Source organism: Bicyclus anynana, chromosome 4 (assembly GCF_947172395.1).
Source record: "Bicyclus anynana chromosome 4, ilBicAnyn1.1, whole genome shotgun sequence".
In the NCBI taxonomy this organism is placed as follows: Eukaryota; Metazoa; Arthropoda; class Insecta; order Lepidoptera; family Nymphalidae; genus Bicyclus; species Bicyclus anynana.
In genome coordinates this window covers 8,721,468-8,742,158 of record NC_069086.1, presented here as the reverse complement: position 1 = coordinate 8,742,158, position 20,691 = coordinate 8,721,468, and the positions used below count along the sequence as shown (strand labels likewise).

The 20,691-nt window shown below is 34.9% G+C and overlaps 1 protein-coding gene across 2 annotated transcripts in view; it reads left to right on the top strand.

Moving 5' to 3' along the window:
• Positions 1–11,930: 11,930 nt before the first annotated feature.
• The window catches only part of LOC112045656 (filamin-A), a 135,599-nt gene continuing 126,838 nt past the window's right edge, over positions 11,931–20,691 (top strand). Inside the window, exon 1 of one of the 2 annotated variants that reach the window (XM_052881380.1) lies at positions 11,931–12,089. The gene's annotated coding sequence lies outside the window, so the exon portion shown is untranslated. Of the gene's footprint in view, positions 12,227–20,691 lie in introns of both variants that reach the window. The other variant, XM_052881381.1, reaches the window with a different exon arrangement.

Genomic DNA, 20,691 nt, shown 5'->3' with positions numbered 1-20,691 from the left:
TGGCTAATCTATTTAGTCTATGATCGTCACTTGATAAAAAAATGGAAAAAAGTGGCGTAGTTGGTGACAGCGCTGGCGATTCTATTACAGAACAAACTCGATTATTCGGACCTCAGTTATACGGTTTTGCGATTATCCGGATTGTGGACACTTCAAATTTTGACTTTAGACGGGATACATACGAGGAACTTTGTTTGGAAGTATGTTCTTTAAAGTTACAAGGGTCAGGGTTACCCACATAACAAAGTGGCAAGCAACTCTTAATTGACAAATTGCTACGAACTGAGAAATTTCACTTTTCAACAGTCGAAAAACGGAGAGAATATTATCAATTCGACGTGTATATTTGTTTTTGTGTATGAACACACGTGAATTTGTGAGTGAGTGAGTAATTTATTAGGCAAAACAACGTTTGCTGGGTAAGCTAGTATTAATTAAAACGAAATTTTCTCCAAGATATATTCAGTCTGCAGCAATAACGCAATAGTATTTTTTTATTATTTTAAAACTACAGGCGACAAGACTTCCATTAAAAATAATTAAAAAGAGTGATAATTAATTTTAATTAGAAAATTCCTATACCTACTCCTAACAAGATTTTTCTATATTTTGCCGGTATAAACTACATTACTACAGTATTAAGAGAACTTAATTTAAAAATAAAGTACTTACCTATCTATGAAAGTCGAATATCATATTAATTTCGATCACGACTAAATTAATTTAAACATTATTATATCTAAGAATAAGACATACTAAATATACCTACCAGTTACTTAAAGCAATTTCGACATATTTAAACCACCACAATATTTATTAAATAGATGTACACTGTAAAGTCGTCGTTATCAACCCATATTCGGTTCACTGCTAAGCTCGAGTCTCCTCTCAGAATGAGTGGGGTTAGGCCAATAGCCCACCACGCTGGCCCAATGCGGATTGATAGACTACACACGCGCAAATAATTAAGAAAATTCTCTGGTATGCATGTTTCCTCACGATTTTTTCCTTCACCGTTAGAGACACGTGATATTTTATTAATTAAAATGCACACAACTGAAAAGTTGGAGGAGGTTCGAACCCACACCCTCCGGAATCGGAGACAGAGGTCATATCCACTGGGCTATCACGGTACAGTCACCTACACAATATTCTTGTATTGATACTCGTAAAAGTTAAGTTTCAGATGCGTAACGAGACTTAGGCATAAAGTTACAACTGTTTGTAAAATTTGTGTACTTCAGCCACTTTAATATATAGAAATTGCAACAGCGACGCTGTCGGGTAATCTATTTTGTATAAAATCGTCGGCACTCACTGCCACTTGAATTAGCGGAAGCGGTTCTGGACTTGAGAGTGGGTAAGAAAAATATTATGACGTAATTTTAATTTTATATTTTTATCCAACCCCGAGCGCCGAGGTAAAAAGAATGAGATTAAAAAAGTTTTGCGCATTTAAAGAACGCTTTTAGTTTTCGACTGTAATTATGAAAATTATTTTTTAAATGCGCTTTTTATGTTAAATTTGTATTAAATGATACTGGGATGCGATACGATCTTCTTATTTTATAATAGGAATGCCAGAATATTTTTTACGTCGACATGGACTTGTCTGAATATCACGTGAATATCACAAACATCTAATTTACGAGTAGAGTTTGGCTAATGAAAAGACTGAAATCGCCCGGCGAATTAAAAAAAATATCTACTAATCTTTATTAAAAAAACGTATGGGTGAACCATTACTACATATTGAAAAAACTTTAATTACAATTATCAAACTTGAGTTATTTAAATATTTGCACTATTATTTTGAGAGCGCCCTACATTTTGTTTTAAAGGAGATAGTCCATTTCAGGTCCACTCTTGTACCCCGTGTCATTAAAATTTATTTATAATCATCATCTCATAAAATCTAATTATGTGAATAAATCTAAACTAACTAAATAAAAAGATATAAATAAAATTAAAACACAAGTTTTTGAGTTATAACAAGATGGCGCCCATATAGCAACTATGACACGACAATTGACAGCAAACGTCAAATCGATTACTTCATTGAAAACATCATCAATCCGCCATTATTTGCATTGAACTCTGGACTTTTGGATTTATGTCCGGCCCTTTAACCGTTTAGCCGTTAAATCTTTTGAAAACTATAGTTTTCACCTTTATCTTATAGTGATTCTGCAATATATTAAAATGTTGTCTTACACAAAAGACCTAAAAAGATTTAAATATTGGTCGACGTTAGTGAAAATGGCGACACCGACAACAAACGTATTGTACCGCCTTAAAAGGGTCTCCCGAGGGTTAAATGATTGTAGAGTCTAATGGGGTGAAGAAGCTTGTAGCGGCGTCTCTCTTGATTGAAATGAGTCCTTAACTTCTTACGAAATCCTATAAAAGTTTAGTGTCGACGAAAATTGGAACATCTGAGCACACTCAATTATTTATTTCATTTGTAACCCTCAAAGGGCTGCGCAATATCAAGTGGCTCTAGCATCTACGATATAAAGTAAAAATGAGTTTTTGATGAAACGCTTTTTTCATCGAGCATTTTTTGTAAATATTTCGCTCGATTACACCTTCAACGTCAGAGCTTCAGTCGGATATTTTCTCTTTTGTAGAATGATTTACTTCGTGTATATGCATCGATCGAGCCTTTTAGGGTTACGTTGTCAAACAAAGAACGGGTTTCGCCATGTTTAAAATATGTCTATACTCTTGAATAAATGGTTGTCCTGAAAATTTCTTGGAAGAAAAAAAAAACGTAATAATTCACATGCCATATTCCATCTACTGGAACCCAGGGTTTCCAAATCTGAAGCCCCTTATGTTGACCATTAAACAAAGCAGTACTAATTGTAGTAACTAACGCCACTAACGAATTTTAACCAAAACTTATCCTTTAGCGTAAAAAATATGCTCCGAATATAAAATATTTCCTCCGATAAAAGTTCAATACCCTGCTAACGTGGTAGCAAAAAAGGACATCAATTTTCTAACATGGAACCTGGAACCTGAGTTGATAAATAGAGCAAAAAAAAAATTCTTACCCGTAGAGGAATGAAAAATGTAGCAACAAGACGGTAAATGTCGTGGCGTGGAGCGCCTTCCCCGCTTTGTGCCTCGGATAAGCTGTCCCGGCATTTTAAAATTTCTTGCCCACTTTCTTTCTTGCTTGCTACGAGCGTCATATATTTTGCTGTGACGTCAACTAAATTCTAAAGTTATAAATAGCAAAGTTTATTTTCTTCCCATGGTAAGAGGTATTATATAGTTTTCCGCGCACGATGGCTCTACAATCCTTCTTTTGTGTTTTCCGACACGTTGCCGCTTGGAGGCAATTTCGCCTGGACAGTTTTGCTTTCATAACTTTGAGAAGTTCTCATTGACTTGTATAATTTTTAATTATTATAATAATTTTAACTGTTAACGTATTGTTATCTAACAAAGTTACCATGAATGTAAGTAAATAATAATAAACCTTGTCTAGTGTTTACGTTCATGAAAACATCTAAATTAGAAATATTTAAAAAAAAGAGATTCTTTCCTTGGCATTGAAACGCACTAACTTCACAAAGTTTCATCATAGTAGTATTTCGAACATTTTAATTTTAATAATTTATAAATTTATAGCAAAACCCCACAGTTTCATTTGCTTAATTCCAGTTCCCGTAGAAATACGGTAACAAAAGATTTACTAACAGTTAATGTAGCTCTCCATAGGTGAAAGACTTTTTTAAAGCGGTCCAGTTGTTTCAGAGCAAAAAGCAAAAACAAACAAACAATCATCTTTTCTCTTTATAATATTAGATATACTGTAGAGCTAGTTGCATATTGAGTACTTGATAATGTCAGGTCAAATTATTTGACTTGTATTTATTAATCTTCATGTTCAATTCAATACGCCGCTAACTATAGTTACCTTCAACAAATTGATTTTTACTAACGGATAGGGCATCAAGTTTTATATCTATTGAGATAAAACCTGATTGTAAGAAAGACATTGGTTTTTATCGACTTCTTCTAATATATTAATACCCACAATACATACAATAAGTAATTGTTTAGAAACAATTACTTGTTATGTAAAATTTTGACGGCCTCCGTGGCGCAGTGGCGCGGTGGATTTACAAAACGGAGGTCCTGGGTTTGATCCGCGGCTGGGCCGATTGAGATTTTCTTAATTGGTCCAGGTCTGGCTGGTGGGAGGCTTCAGCCGCGGTTAGTTACCACCCTACCGACAAAGACGTACCGCCAAGCGATTTAGTGTTCCGGTACGATGTCGTGTAGAAACCGAAAGGGGTGTAGATTTTCATCCTTCTCCTAACAAATTAGCCCGCTTCCATCTTAGACTGCATCATCACTTACCATCAGGTGAGATTGTAGTCAAGGGCTAATTTGTAAATTATTAAAAAAAAATGTATATTTAGCTTAGATAATCTATAAAATAGAAATAAGACACACAGATAATAATAGGTGGGTACATATAAACAGATGTACCTACCTATTATTATCTGTGTGTTCACAGAACAAAGGTTCTGTGGATAGAAACCATTACTGATCTGTGATGAATATATTCTCGTTAGGAATTCCAAATATGTTAGTTTCTCTGTACCGACTCTTAAATCTATGGTCAGTCATGAATTCCAAATTTAAAAAGCGTATTTAAGAATCAATTTAGATCAATACGACATGCGTTGAAAGCGCCAGGTATAAAGTGGGCTTACAAGATGTCGACTGTGGTTTCCGGCTCTTCATACAAGTGGCGACGAGTTCCAACCGTCTCATACAAAATCCATTACCCAAGCGTTGTTGAGATTTTCGCATACTAAAGTAGCGTTAGTTTGTTTTCAACTTTAAAATAGTTATAAACTCATTATCGTTCATCGAGAAAATTTAACTTTGATGGTTCATTACAGTGTAATTAATAACTGTCAAGTTTTTATTATTTTATACGATCAAGTTAACTTATGAAGTTACGATGCTTAATAAGTAGTATGTAATAATAAGGAGAAAAGGGAAAAAGAGGAGACGAGGACGAGAGAGAGTTTGTAAACTCTTACGAACTCTTACTCTTGGCATGAAGAAATTCATTGAGAGATAGTGCGTGCAAGTCGGACATTCCTTGCAGACAGACAGAAGTCCGAAGGGATTTTTTCCCTCCTTAGCGTGAAAGGTCATTTGTATATTAAATTTTTCTATTATTAAGTAGCGTATACAGGTACCTACGGTTTTCGCCACATGGAATATAGTTTCTTTTATATTAAAAATCCTCGGATCGATTTCATTGAATCAATTAGCGTGCTTCTAGATTAAAAAATCCTCTTTGTAACAGTACCTACATCAGCAATGTAATATTAAATACCTGAGCAAAGTATAGTATTTAATAAAAAAAATTATAAATAAAACAAGGAGACCCGACAATCATTGTACTTTTGAAACTTTGGAAAACCCTTTGTTTCTTTTTCGACGAGAAGAACGAGAAGAGAAAAGACACTATAGGTTCGATGTTATTTTCAAAACATTCAGTATCCTAATCAAATAACCATAGAAAACTTAATTTAAACCGGTTAAGTCGTTTATAAAAGAGTTATGTGGTAAATACACGCACAGAATAATAGATATACCTATCTTTTTTAACCCGATGGGTAGCAGCGACAGGGATTGTATCATCATTTTATGGTAGAGGAAACATCTCGAGCAGGTCCCAGGACTTGTGATATTGGGTATAGGTTTTAGCTACCTCTCAGTATTCAGTAACACTTACCTCCCCTGCTCAATATGTTCTCCATGCCCACACTAAACAATTTATTATGATAAATAGTTACACCACATAACATTATCGCACAAAATCACTAACACAGTGAGCGAGTGAGTTACGGCATGCACGATGCTCAACAAAGAATCAAGTCACCAAATACACTCTTGGCTTCTTATCACTGTCAAATAAACTTTGTACAAATACCTCGTTTTTATATAAATAATTAATACACCAACCGTACTCGAGGAACTCATAACACTATACATAAAGATCTGGTTGCCAAAATTCGTCCAAATCCGTTCGGCAGTTTTCGCGAAATGTGCAAATCTGTTACTTTTATCTCTTTAAATTCACAGCGGGGCCCAAGATTTTCAATCTCAGGAAATGTTGCCATTAGGAAAATGCGTCACCGCCGCGCGTCGCGTGGGGCAGGGCTCGAGGCGACCCCGACCGAATCATTGAACAATTTGAATAATACATGAAACCCTTGCCACCGGCTTATACACAGGCATGACAAGATTTAGCCTCGGTATCACTACGGTGCCTTGTATAAAGGAAACAAATGATAAGTCCCGAAATAATAAGTCAAAATTTTATAAAATTTTCTTTTTTTTATTAAGAAATAATAAAATAAGGAACACAGTGATGAGCTATAGTTCCGAGACTTGGTCGCTAACTATGAGCCTCATAGGAAGGCTCAGAGTCACACAGGAATGAGCTATGCTCGGAGTATCTTTGCGTGATCGAATCAAAAATGAGGAGATCCGCAGAAGAACCAAAGTCACTGACATAGTTCAGAGTCGCGAAGCTGAAGTGGCAATGGGATGGGCACATAGTTCGAAGAGCCGTTGGACGTTGTGGCCCCAAGGTGCTGGAATGGCGACCCCGCACTACAAAGCGCAGCGTTGTTGTCGAGCCCGCACCAGGTGGACTGACGACATCAAGCGAGTCGCAGGGATTCGCTGGATGCAGGCGGCTCAGTATCGTGATGTTTGGAAGTCCCTACAATTAAAGGCCTATGTCCTGCAGTGGACGTCCATCGGCTGATATAATGATGATGGTGATGACGATGATGTTGTACCTCTCTGTCAGAGAGGCATACTCGTAAGTACTTGTGCCACTTACCGGTATCTGCTTATCGAATTTTAGAGGTCTAGGAGCGGCAACAATTAAGCATTATTTAATAACTCTCTTAAATATGGACATCAATTTTCAAAGAAAGTTGATTCAGATCAGAGACATAGTCTTAATCAAATCAAATCAAATTCAAGTTTCATTGAATTCAAATTGTCTGGTTTTCAAACACTTTTAAAACATCAGGTTTAAACGGGACATAAGGGACGCTGAAACTTTAAATTTAAGTTTTATTTTTATTTAGATTTAAAAGCCTAAAGTTTTATTTGGAACAATTTAAAAACAGGATACAAGAAAAAAAATATGAAAACGGTGATCCCACAAAAATTATAAATTAAAAAATATAAATAGAGACGCCCTCCGTGAAAATTACAACATAAAAATAATTTCACATAAGAAATATTGTGAGCTATTAATGTGAGGACGGTGCTGTGTTTGGTCAGCACTGAAAGACTCAGTAATTTTTCAAATTAGAAATGAAATGAAAATATTCTTTTCACAAACTAAAATCACTATTCATACGATTTTTTTTAGTTTTGAAGGTTGATGTCTGGTAAGATACTTAAGTATTCATTGTATTTTTCGCTGTAACATTGGCCGGTGCTCCAAAGCCAGAATCTGTGAACCGAAGCTGGGTCACGTTTAAGCAAATCACGTATCTTCGAGTGGACGACTTGTTCCCAGAATGTCTAAGTCAAAGAAAAGGCTCTTTACTACGTGAGTTACTCTAACGTCCGCCACACACGATGAAGATTATCGTTAAAGAGCAGTGCATTTAAGGATGTGGTCAGTGGGAATAATATCAATATAGACATAATAAAAAGTTCAGACACCGTTTCCTGAACTAAAAATTGACGCACCAAATTCTACCAGTTCGCATATTAATTATGTGCACGCCGACAGGCCCACACAGATGTACATAATATGAACTTAAAACCGACCACCTTTAATTTCCTTTATCTGGCAATACACTTCACACATACATTATATACATATATATACTCGGCGCCGTTAAGGTGCTTTAGTTCTTTGACAGCGATTTCGCAGTCTGCCTATTTTATAAGTCTTTGGAAATATGGTTATGGGTAGATTGCGTTGCGTGCTTTTTTCACTGCCCACATCATGACGGTGAACTTGATCGTGTGTGGCTGGCGTTAAGGAAATACAATCAAATGAAATTATACGAATGCGCCTACACGAGTACGAATACATCCGGATCCGAGTATGTAAATGCTAATAAATCCCTTAATGCATAAAATTACGCAAATGATTGCGAATTGTTTTCTGATGAAATATACTCTCAAAAAGCGGTATAAAAATGGCGGATACTATACACAGTAGTAGAATAAAAAATAATATAATTAAAGGTGTAAAGCTAATAAAAATAAAACATATAATGTTTTTTTTTTTTAAACGGTTGACGTCGGTGGCACGGTGGTGCCAATATTCTGTATTACCTCATTATCTTCCAAACCACTGAACAGATTTACGTAATTAAGATATCGTTAGACTTGTCTTAATAACCTAAGTGTTATAAAATAAAACCAATACGACCGCGTCGTTGCACCGACAGTTTTTTTTTTTATTATTTACAAGTTAGCTCTTGACTACAATCTCAGCTGATGGTAAGTGATGATGCAATCTAAGATGGAAGCTAACTTGTTACTTAGGAAGAGGATGAAAATCCACACTCCTTTCGGTTTCTACACGACATCGCTAAATCGCTTGGCGGTTCGTCTTTGTCGGGTGACTACTAACTAACTACCTAACTAACTAACCACGGCCGAAGCCTCCCGTCAGCCTAAATATTTTAACTATCTCGTGCGTGACGTGATTGTTTGAGACAAGCCATTTGTCATGCAACGTAGAAGTAGACTACGGGAAAATAGCATACGAGTGAAGACGTAGATATGGCGCGAAGCGTTCGTTCCGTTTACTTGACACTAAGGAATTATATTTTTCATGTTCCTAACTGTTTTACTTTAAATCTAATTTTGTTGGAACTGCGAGTGCGGTTCCTGATTTTATTTATATAGTACATTGACTAAGTGACTTTGAGGATTAGTTTTGTATGGAGGCTGGGCCTTTATTCCGATTGTCAACTTAGCAGAACTTATTTTTATCTTAAAAGAACATAATTTATAGGGCTTAAATCCTATAATTTTTTTTTTTACCCGCATTTTTAAGGAATTTATTATTTAAAAATGTAATTATTTTATTAGCTGACAACATTATTTCAGAATTTTTATAATGGCAATATGCTCGTAACTCACACTCTAAGAGATTTTCATTTCTCAGTGATCTTCGCGCAGTCAGGCCTGGCGCACTCCGTGTTTTAGCGCAAACGTTTTGCCTCAGTTTTGATGCGCTAGTGCCATGTCTCTAGTATAAAATATCGTTGGTTATTACCATATAATATAACACATAATACGATGACTAGGTATATAAAAATAATGTTTTCGTCTCTTACAAGTGTGTAAAATTTTTATATCACTGGAAATAAGATTTTCAATGCTGATTTCGGCAAAATTAGCACTTCAAAAACCAAGCGGTCCTCTCAGAAGTTACAAACCATTTTTCGGACCAAGCCAAATTTTTGTCACGTAGAATTGCACCTGTGTCCGTAGGCCAAATGTTGTCGTCGTCTGTTCACCCATTCAAATTTATTCACGAGTTAGGTGATTCTCCAGCCAACGGATCCTATCGCTTGACTAGAATCACGTTACCCATATATTAGAATTTTATAGCGGTCATATATTTTTTGGTTAGAGAAAAAGGAAAGAATTCGCTTTACATATTTTTACTGAGCAAACTAGTTAAATAATAAAACCGCTAAAAAAATAGGAGCAGTTTTATTATTTAACTAATTCTTTTATAACAGTATTTGGGTACGTTTATAATTATATATCCCCTTATCCACAGTGACGCAGTTTGAAATCGTGTTAAGAAGTCCTTTGCAAACTCACGCTAATTACATAAGGACTATACCTTACCTTACCTTATCCTATCGACTGCTGGACATAGACCTCTTGCATGAGCTATGCTTGAATTTCATATGAATATAATTTTTTATATTAATTGATTATGAAACACGGCTAAAACTCACGTGATATTAAGTCGGAGTATGCCCGACTAGTTTCGAACCCATACGGGGCCCTTAGTCATGAGCTGGTTCTTGCATCGCGGCTCGATCCAAACTGCGAAGCGGCTGCGCGACGCGCTGCTGCACGCATTGCGCGCGCGGAGAGGGGTTGAGTGGTGGGGAGTGAAGGTTCCGTTACACTCTCCGACGGTTCATTAATGTCATCTTCATTAGACTCGTCTTCTTGTAAGCAAACCGAACTAATGCTATCTTGTTCCAAGTTTGTTGTATGTGACAATAAAGAAATAGCGGTTTCCACGCTGTGGGCAGCAACCATCCATTTATTAAAAAAAAAAAATACAACAGACTTCAAAACGTTAACGTACCTATGAAACAATATTTTCTACCTATTGATCACTTTGAAGTCGGTGCCTAGCCTAGTGATTTATTAATTCAAGGCGTACCTATCGTAAATATTTTTTTTCTCTCTACAAGTTAGCCCTTGACTACTCGTACAAACTCTTTTTTTACATTGAAACTATTAATTAGCTTTAAATAGTACCTACCTACTGTTTCAGTTTTTGTAATAACTAAGAATCAGTTTTCATCTACCTATACTGGAAGGAAGGTTGTCACTCATCCATGCAAATTTATTCACGAGTTAGAATACTGTGCATATCCCATTCAGTGGGGCATGTTGTATCACTTCAACCATATGAAATACCGTATTGTTCGGATGCTCGTATAATTATATGCAGTGTTCGGATACTTGTGAATATATGTTCAAAGTGAACTTAATAAAGGGTACATTTAGAATTCATCAGTGAACAAGCGGATTTAGGGCTTCAAATGCTCACTACTATTGAAGGATTACGGAGGTGTTTGTGATATTGCGTTTTGAACTCTGATTTAGTGGTTGACCGACGTATAACTTTCATGTTAATTTATTATTGTTACCTGATTTAGGCCTGTAGTTAATAATTATTAATTATTTAATTAAAATTAGATATTATATCGACTTAAACGAGAAGTTATATTTCTATAAGTGACTCATAATAAGAAAGAATTAATTGGTATCAACATATTAAATTACTAATTAATAATAATCTATACTAAATATTATAAAGAGATATAGTTTTCGAGGTCGTAAGGGGCAATCTCTGGATCTAGATCTCTCGTGGCTTACAATAAGTAATCTTATTTATTGTATTGTATGTATTTAAATTCTTTTACCTACTGTAAGCCACGTTATTTGTATCATAACATATATTTTATGCCCGTATTACTACGGGAATTGGAACTGCTGGGGTGAACTGCAGATATTTCTGCTAGTGTCATTTTATAACTTAACTATTTTAAATCCTGTATGGATTCTTTAGAAAATGTTATATACAATATATAACCCTAACTAATAAAATATAACCCTAATTTATGAACACGTAAATTATAATTATTATTAAGTGTGAAATGACTAGTGATTTATACCCTCATTTTTAATTTGTTTATTGGTAAACTGTATTCATCAAGAAAGGCTGTTGTATAGAACCTATAATCATTATTATTAATTTTTTATGATATTCATTTACTTATTAGTGTCATTATACATTTCTATTACAATTCAATACTTACATAATCACAACATTGGCAAAAACCAACGCTTTAAATAAATAGTTAACTGTGCCTGCATTGAATACTATAAATTACCACGGGATTCCGTTCGACAGTTAGTTCTACCATTATTATCCCACACCTTGAAGCAATTTACAACCATTACAGTGCCCCATTGAAAGAGATAATCAACTGGAAGACACCATATGGCCGCTGGCCGTCAACCATGTCCAAAGACATAAATGGGCAGGTTGTCGTCACAGATGGAATGCCATTGCGTCGGGGCAGCCTTGCCCGGAGGGGGGAGGGGACCCTCCCGCGCAGCCTGCGCCTCGTGCCTCATAGTGCCTCGCCCGCGCATGCTGAGCGATCATACGCGCGCGACGAACTGGTTATTTAAAAAAAAACCTTTCGATTCCGATATAATTAAAAGTGTAAACATAGTGAAGTGACAGAAAGATTGTAGTGATGTTCGCATAGACACTAATTAATAAGGTAAACAGTGGATTGTTAAACATATTTAAAAAAAAATCGCGAGTACATGCTCTACAAGGGCATTTACAAGCCAGTGCAATTCATAAACAGTTGTTACTATTTTTGTGTGAGGATATTTAACACTTCATGAATGGATTGTAAGTACATACCGGTCTTGCATAACAGAACCACAATAGAGCAGTGTTATTCTTGGCGGAGTTAGGATCCTTTTCGTGTAAGGGTGACAAAGATAGTGGAGTGGCGAGTTTATGACATCATCGTGTGATATGTTCACACTCCGCCCACATCACACGTGTTTTAAGGTTGCAACGATTGCGTGAAAATTAATGCGCAATCGTGAGCTAGTTCATATAAGGCAACTTTATCATGTTTTCAACAACATTATTAATTTTTCCTGTTAGACAAAATTATAATTTTGTATTTATCGAGTGAGAACTGTTTAATATAATATACTGACTAGTATTACAGCAGCATCTCTAGCTATGTCTTTATATTACGGTTCTTAATACGAATTATAAAATTTTTTTTTTTTTCATTCTTTACAAGTTAGCTCTTAATTACAATCTCACCTGATGGTAAGTGATGACACAATCTGAGATGGAAGCGGGCTAGCTTGTTAGGTTTTGTTAGGTTATTCAAACCCCTTTCGGTTTCTACACTACATCGTACCGGAACGCTAAATCTTTTGGCGGTATGTCTTTGTCGGTAGGATGATAACTAGCCACGGCCGAAGCCTCCCACCACCTGGACCAATTAAGAAAACCTCAATTGGCCCAGCCGGGAATCGAACCCAGGACCTCTGTCTTGTAAATCCACCGCGTATACCACTGCGCCACGGAGGCTGTCAAAAATATGTGGCTTAAGATAGGTACCACACATTATAGATATCCGGCATCAATTTTAAGTTCGTGAGATGAGAGGCAACTTGAAAAAATTGCTGGTCCGATTTTGTTGAACTTGATAATTGAGACAAGCAATGTTACTTATCGAACTACTGTGGCCTGATCGATCATGTGAACATCTAATTTTAGCAACTTTTTGACAACTATTTTATTGACTAATAAAAATTCATAATTTTCTACTAGGTAGGTACTTACTCTAAGAAAATGAAAATTTCTATACATAATGTATAAAAATAATTCTCAAAGTCAGCCAAAGAAGCGCTGTTTTATATATTTGCGTTTAAACTAAAGGATTTTATTAAAAAATATACTTAGCTATACATAACTTACAAAAGAAAATCTTTTGGAAGTTTAACATTTATACCAATTACATATCTTTCCTTAAAACATGGTTATTTAATGGAGAAGCTTATAAAAGATTTTTGCGCTACATGCTTAGTCACTTACGCGTGTGACAAGCGATTTTTTCTTATAAAAATACACGATTACGTCATTAATAACATCGCTTTTGTATAATATATACCTACATTGTTTATTCTAAATCACAGCAAACAAAATAACAGGAAAAAAATTATGATTTAATTCATTGATCGAACACTTAAAGGTAATAACTTATATCAGTCACAGCAGGAAGCTCTCCTATATGTTATCTAAACTTAACACATTTATATTAAAACTACCGGACGCCCGCGACTTCGTCCGCGTGGAATTCAGTTTTTCACAAATCCCGCGGCAACCATGGATTTTTCCGAAATGAAAAATAGCCTATTTGTTAATCCAGAGTAAAATCTATTTCCATTCCAAATTTCAGCCAAATCGCTTCAGTAGTCGCTGCGTAAAAGAGGAACAACCATACTTACACACTTTCACACTTACACACAAACTTTCGCCTTTATAATATTAGTGTGATGTGATTATAGCTAGCTCATTAGTCCAGTGATTTATTTTAAAGAGGGTAGGGTGTATTACAAAAAAACATTTTTTAGTCTTCGAAGAGTTAGCGTTTGTAGAAAGAGAATTGATGTTTAAGTCGGCTACATACCCAGAGTTCAACTCTCACCGTGGTTCACTTAAAATTTGATTTTTCATTTAATTAAATCTTAGTAGTGAAATGGTTCGTCTATGCTTTTAAAAAGCTCTCAAAGCCGTCAATTCTACAAACTCTAACGCTTCGAACAGTAGAAAATATATGAGAATGTCATACCCGATTCATAAGTTGATCACGTGACCTATCAATAACTTACAACTCCTACTGTCATTTTCCCCTACATTTTTTTAGATTTCCAAGCGTTTGTGAAGCGTTTGTAAAAATAAAATTGATTTGTAAAAAGATTTATAACTGAGCCCATCTGATCATTATGAGAGTGATAATGCTTTGGAAGTTTGATGATCAAATAGTATCTAATTAGTAATAATGAAGTAATATAATTAATAGAACGAGTAAGTAGTTGACGGAACAGCAAAACACACTCTTGTTTTGAAACTGAACCTAAACTGAACCTGAACCAATTTTGATTTTTTCTAGTGTCATAGTATATCCCCGTATTCCCACACGAACGGGAAATACTCGAATGAAACCGCGGGGCGTTTGCTTGTTGTTTATAAACAAGAAAATGATTGAAGAAAGCTTTTTCTCCCTTATGACATAGACGTCAGAGTCTTTCACCTTTAATAGTTTCGTTACCCGAAAAACGGTGAACCTAACTCATCTACGACAAAGGGCCCTAGAGACGGGAATGCCAATAAATAACTTCCTTCCACCCTGCCACTACGGTTCAAATATAAATTATATTAAAAGTAAGATAAATGGTTTCTATTTACAGTTTGATATCTATTTCATACTATTTTAGTTATACTACTATCATATATGTTATTTAACTTTTAAAATATTAAACAAAACATTAATACGTTTAATTGTATATGTTACCGTTAAATTGTAAAATACGTTAATTTATAATCTCACTCATGATATTATAATCTACCGTCATATTGTGAACTGAAAATACTGATTACAATTTAACGTGTTATTTTTCGGTATATTGTAATATATCGGAAGTGAGACCGTTAATCAATATATTGTAATCTTAAATCGTCAACTGTCCGAACTTGCCCCTGATTGGTCGGCTTTACAGCAGACCATTCTGTGTCCATAGAGTTAGGAATGAAACACATATCATATCAGTCAAATAAAATACTTTAATAAGAGCCTGCTTGAATTCGTGAAATGAAATTTCACAAAGAAATCAATGCTTATATTCAGTTCTACGTTATACTTGTTTATATTATGTATTCTGTGTATACGAGTAAGCAATATATCAACTAAAATCACGCGAGTCCCTTCGTCAAAAGTTTAAAGAAATAGGCATTTTAACAGTAGCCTGTCAGTATATATATAACAGTATAGTTTATGTGAGACAAAATATTAATTTGTACAAACGAAAAGGAGATCTAAACCCACGTCTTACTAGACACGGGCATAAGTTAGTTATTTCTGCATATCGTCTCCAAAGAGTTAAAAAATCTTTTGTGGGTTTGGGTGTACTCTTCTATAACAAGATCCCCAAGACTGTGATGGACTTGCCAATGCACAACTTTAAGCAATGTGTTAAAAAACATATACTTAGTCAAGGTTACTACACTATTGATGAGTTCCTTAACGACAAAGGTGCATGGAGGCCATTGGATCAGCTTCCACCTTCACACAGGAAATAAAACTATAAGAAATTGTAATTTAATTGTTATCAAATGTAAATTGTAATACTGTATGACTTTTTCAAAAGAGCAACTGTTGAGTTTCTTGCCGGTATCTTCTCAGCAGAACCTGCCTTCCGAACCGGTGGTAAAATCTTTACAAATAGTCAACTGACGTGTCAAAAGTGCTTGTAAACTGAGCCTACTTGAAATAAATGAATTTTGAATTTGAATTAGAGTCGTATAATCTCTATAATATAAGGTAAATTTGCCAATGAATCTACTCGTACTTGATTGAGTTTGTTTTGCCCCCAAAAACTCTTTATTAGACTGATAAGAATAATTAATTGTTTTAGAAATTGGGTCCACTAATTAAAAACCAATTGGATACAACGATCCAATTGGTTTTTAGGTGATTTATAATGCACTGGCTCACTAGTGCGTTATAAATCATCTTTGCCATTAGTATTTCAAAGTTTTCTTAGGTTTGTATTAAAACAATGATCTCAACGAGTTGACACGAGATTACCGCCATTTGGAACGTTGAGTCAACTATTATTGTTCCGGTAGTTGTTTCAGTCAATGGTCTTATAGCGAAAAGCTTCGACCAACACCTTATGAAGCTTTTGCTTAACGGCTGGATCAAGGGTCGGATACAGAAGGCAGTTCTTGAGACGACGCGTGTTGTAAGGAGGTTCCTTAATCTGGAGCTGACCGCCGGTTGCTTGGGCACTCAAATGTCCCACAGCGCATTTTTCTTTATACATTTTTAATAGTGTTTTGTATTATATTTTGTATTAACGTTGTTAAAAATAAAAAAGGACATAAATAAATGATAGAAAACAATCAGTTGAATGTTGAATGAGTTGAAACTGAATGAGTTGGTAGAGCTGTGGCTCACCAGAGAGGTCTAGGTCCGATCCCCGCACGGGTCACTTTAGTTTATAGGTCTGGTCTGGTGGTAGACTTCAGCCGAGGCTAATTATCACCCTAACAACATAAACGTACCGCCAAGCGATTTAGCGTTCCAGTATGACCGCGTAATAACTGTCAGAGGTATAGGGTAGAATAAACTTGTACCTCTTCCAAATAAGCCCGCTTGCATATTAGACTGCATCGTCACTTATCATCAGGTGACATCGCAGTCAAACGCTAACTAATAGGGTAGTTGACTCATATCAAATTTAATACAAACAATATTAATTTCGCAGTACATGGAATGAGGGTCCGAAATATATCGATATTAATTAATAATATAAAAAGTTAAGGATTTCCTACGAAAATTAATTTAAAAATCATGTATTTTTAAAATTTTCCAAAAGTCAAAAATGCTATCGTCTAACTAATATTTTTGTCCTTTAAAAAAAAACTGTCAACTGGCCTATTGTCATAAAAAACGACGAATTCTACAAAGATAGTGGATTAGCGTTAAAAAGACACTCTATTTCCTACCTTTGAATAGTTTTTGCCCAATAATCATCTTACACCTCTCTTATTTCTATTACCCTTCTACCCACGATCCTAATACTACCAGTAGGTCTACTGCTAATACCAACCTGAGCCAATTTTGGACATAAAATATCCGAAAACGATCCGAGCTGGGTATAGAACCTATGACATCTTAGTTATAATGTAATTCTTTCATTCTTGTATCGGATAGGTCGTCAATTAGAGAGGCGTTAGTCTGAATCAGTGGATCGCTTCAGAGAAACTCAAGAAACAAGAAACGTTGGATCCATTTTATACCTATACAGGGTGCTCGGGAGAATTTTCCAGATCTTCAAGGTGTTGACGAGTTATAGGAGCTGGACTGCTTAACTAATATTTTTTAAACTAAAAAATAAAATCTTTTTATGTTTTCATTCAAAATAATTCAAAAAAATTCACTTATCCATACATACAGGCGCCTTTATCTATCCTTGCATTTTAAAATACGTAAAACTTGGCTACGTCAAAATTAGAAGGATGCGTATAAGTGACACAATTTAAGATCTATTTACAAAATAAATATTTATTTAGCCCGAAAATATACTATGCACAAAAATTAAGGGAGCAGAAAAAAATATCCAAATTTTTGGGGGATTTTCAACAGGCTGTAATTTATACAAAAATGGTCGTACAGCAAAAAAATAAAAAGCAAATTGTAGCTCTAAGTGTTTAGTTTTTGGATCTGAGTTTGAAAATTTTTTTTTGAAAATATTTTTCGAGTAATCATAAGAAAACCACTGAAAAAAAATTTTCGAATTTTTTTTGGTTTTTTTTTTAATCTACGGACGTGGAAAAAATTTTTTCGACTCAACCTCCATATGGACCGGATAGCTTGTTTATTCAGATTTAATTTCGTTTTTTTTAAATCTCGATACGAGCATTTCTCGCTGAGATATCGATGTTTGAATGGAAAAAGATCATTTTGTCTTTGATTACCAATATCTCAGCAACCAATGATTGCACAGAAATTTTGAGGTTGGTTTCAAAAATTTGGCAATTGAATTTTGAAAAAAAAATTTTTTTTCAATCATTACATGAATTTGAAAAAGCATCCAAAAAAGGGCTTTTTGTCGTTTTTAGGAAAATCAAGCGCCCAATCAAAAATATTGCGGAAACCACTGACGTTAAGTGTGCCTTTTACTGTTCAATATACCCACAAAAACCCTACAAAGTTTCAATTCAATCCAGCCAACCGTTTTTTTTTCCCACTTGATCGAATTTTTGAAAAAATTAAAGGAGCAAGAATTTCGCTCTGAAAATGTCATAATTTACGCTTTTGTGCTTGCGCACGTGTATGTGTGTGTTCCACAGTATTTTCCAAATCCAAAAACTAAACACTTAGAGCTACAATTTGCTTTTTATTTTTTTGCTGTACGACCATTTTTGTATAAGTTACAGCCTGTTGAAAATCCCCCAAAAATTTGGATATTTTTTCTGCTCCCTTAATTTTTGTGCATAGTATATTATTTTTAGAACACATGCTCTTTAGACATTTTTAATTAATTTTTCTTAAAAAATATAACTCTAGAGTTATGGGAAATACTCCCGAGCACCCTGTATACTCGTAGGTCTATTCGGTTTTTTAATTTTAATTAACGATTAAAATGATGATTAATTTATTTTCATACATTTTATAAAGAAGTAGTGGCGGAAACTTTTTTATTAGTGTAATAACTGCGAGCTGTATCCATTGTTCGAAGTAACGCCTAATGATTTCGTTCAAATTGATGCACATGAGTTGTAATAGTGTGTAAGTCATTTATATGATGAATCATTCCACCTCGGGATATTAACTATGACTTATTGCATAGGACGTATCTTTTATGTTTCACCGCTAAGTTCTACCTTACTGCATGTCATGATGTCATCTCTATTTATGTTTAACCGACTATATGTTTGATAACTTTGTATGTGCCAATTTTTTTTTTTTTTTAATAAGTTAATAAGGTAGCCTATTTACTAACTTTGAGTTTAGTGGATATACACGAAAACTACCAAACTAACTTTACACTAGTTAACAAGTATTAACTTATATATCAAAACTTTTTCTCCTTCTAAAACTATTGTTGCGGTGTCATTCGATTCTTTATTTTTAGTTAATTGTTTATACTTTTTTAGTTCACTTTGTTTGTAACTTTTCTAATATTCGCGAGCGGTTCTTCATTTTTGAGACACTATCTACATGCGATTTCGAATCGAATGAAAACTCAACCATAATTTTAGGAGAAGGAGAAAAAGTGTTGCCATAAAAGGCACTTGGTAACTAGACTACTGCTGTTAGTGATTCTTATGTGAAGTGATTTCGTATTCACTGTTAATTTATTGCTAACTGATCAAAATTGCCAACCAATGTATAGCCTCAATAACTCAACGGTAAAAGCGGCCGGATTCATCACCGAGGGTGCTGGTTCGATCCCCGCCCCGTTGGTCTATTGTCGTACCCACTCCATCGTGGGAAAACATCATGATGATACCTGCATACCTGAGAATTTTCTAATATGAAATGAAATAAGAATATGGGTTGTTATTGATGAAGATAAAAATTAGATATACCTACACTTATAATAAAATTTAAGCGATGTTAAAATCTTCGTAAATAAGTTAAATTTAAAAAACGCATGTTTAAATAGTAATTTATTGCTTTGAGTGACATGTTAAATTACTCAATATTTTATTCACAACACACGTCCAACTCCGAATATATCGATATCCGTACAAAAAAGATTTGGAAACTTGTAATATAAAATACCAACTCGTATTTGCAGACAGTATTTGATGACGCCACGCGGTTTCACCCGCGTGATTCCCGTTCCCGTAGGAATACGGGGATAATATAAAGCCTATAGCCTTCTACGATAAATGGACTATCTAACACTAAAAGAATTTTTCAAATCGGACCAATAGTTCCAGAGATTAGTGCGTTCAAACAAACAAACTCTTCAGCTTTTTAATATTCATATTTTCAGATTACAACTTTATGCTATGCTTCCTCGTCAAAAAGATTTGTTTATATTTCTTTATCACTAATAGTACCCCGTGGACCGTGGTTTCACCAGCGCATTTCCCATTCCTGAGGGAAAACGGGGATATACTCCCTGATTTATAGCTTACAGCTTGATTACTGATTTCCAGTGGTGAAATCAGTCCAGTATTTCAGAGCCTATTTAATTCCACCAAATAAACACTAAAATATTTTCTCTTTATCTCTCTCATTTATTTCTTTTTCATTCTTTCTTTTTTTATCAACGTTATTCACACAAAATATAATACATAACACTTATAATAAAATTATAAAAAAATAAATTAACCCTCCCGCTGCGGGACATTTGAGTGCCCAAGCAATTGGTGGTCAGGGCTCCAGAGTGAGGAACCTCCTCACAATACGCGCCGTCTCAATAATCACTGCTTTCTGTATCCGGCTCTTGATCCAACAGTTAAGCGAAAGCTTCTTAAGGTGTTGATCGAAGCTTTTCGCTGTAAGACCAATATATTATTAGTATAGGTATATAGGATATCTGAAG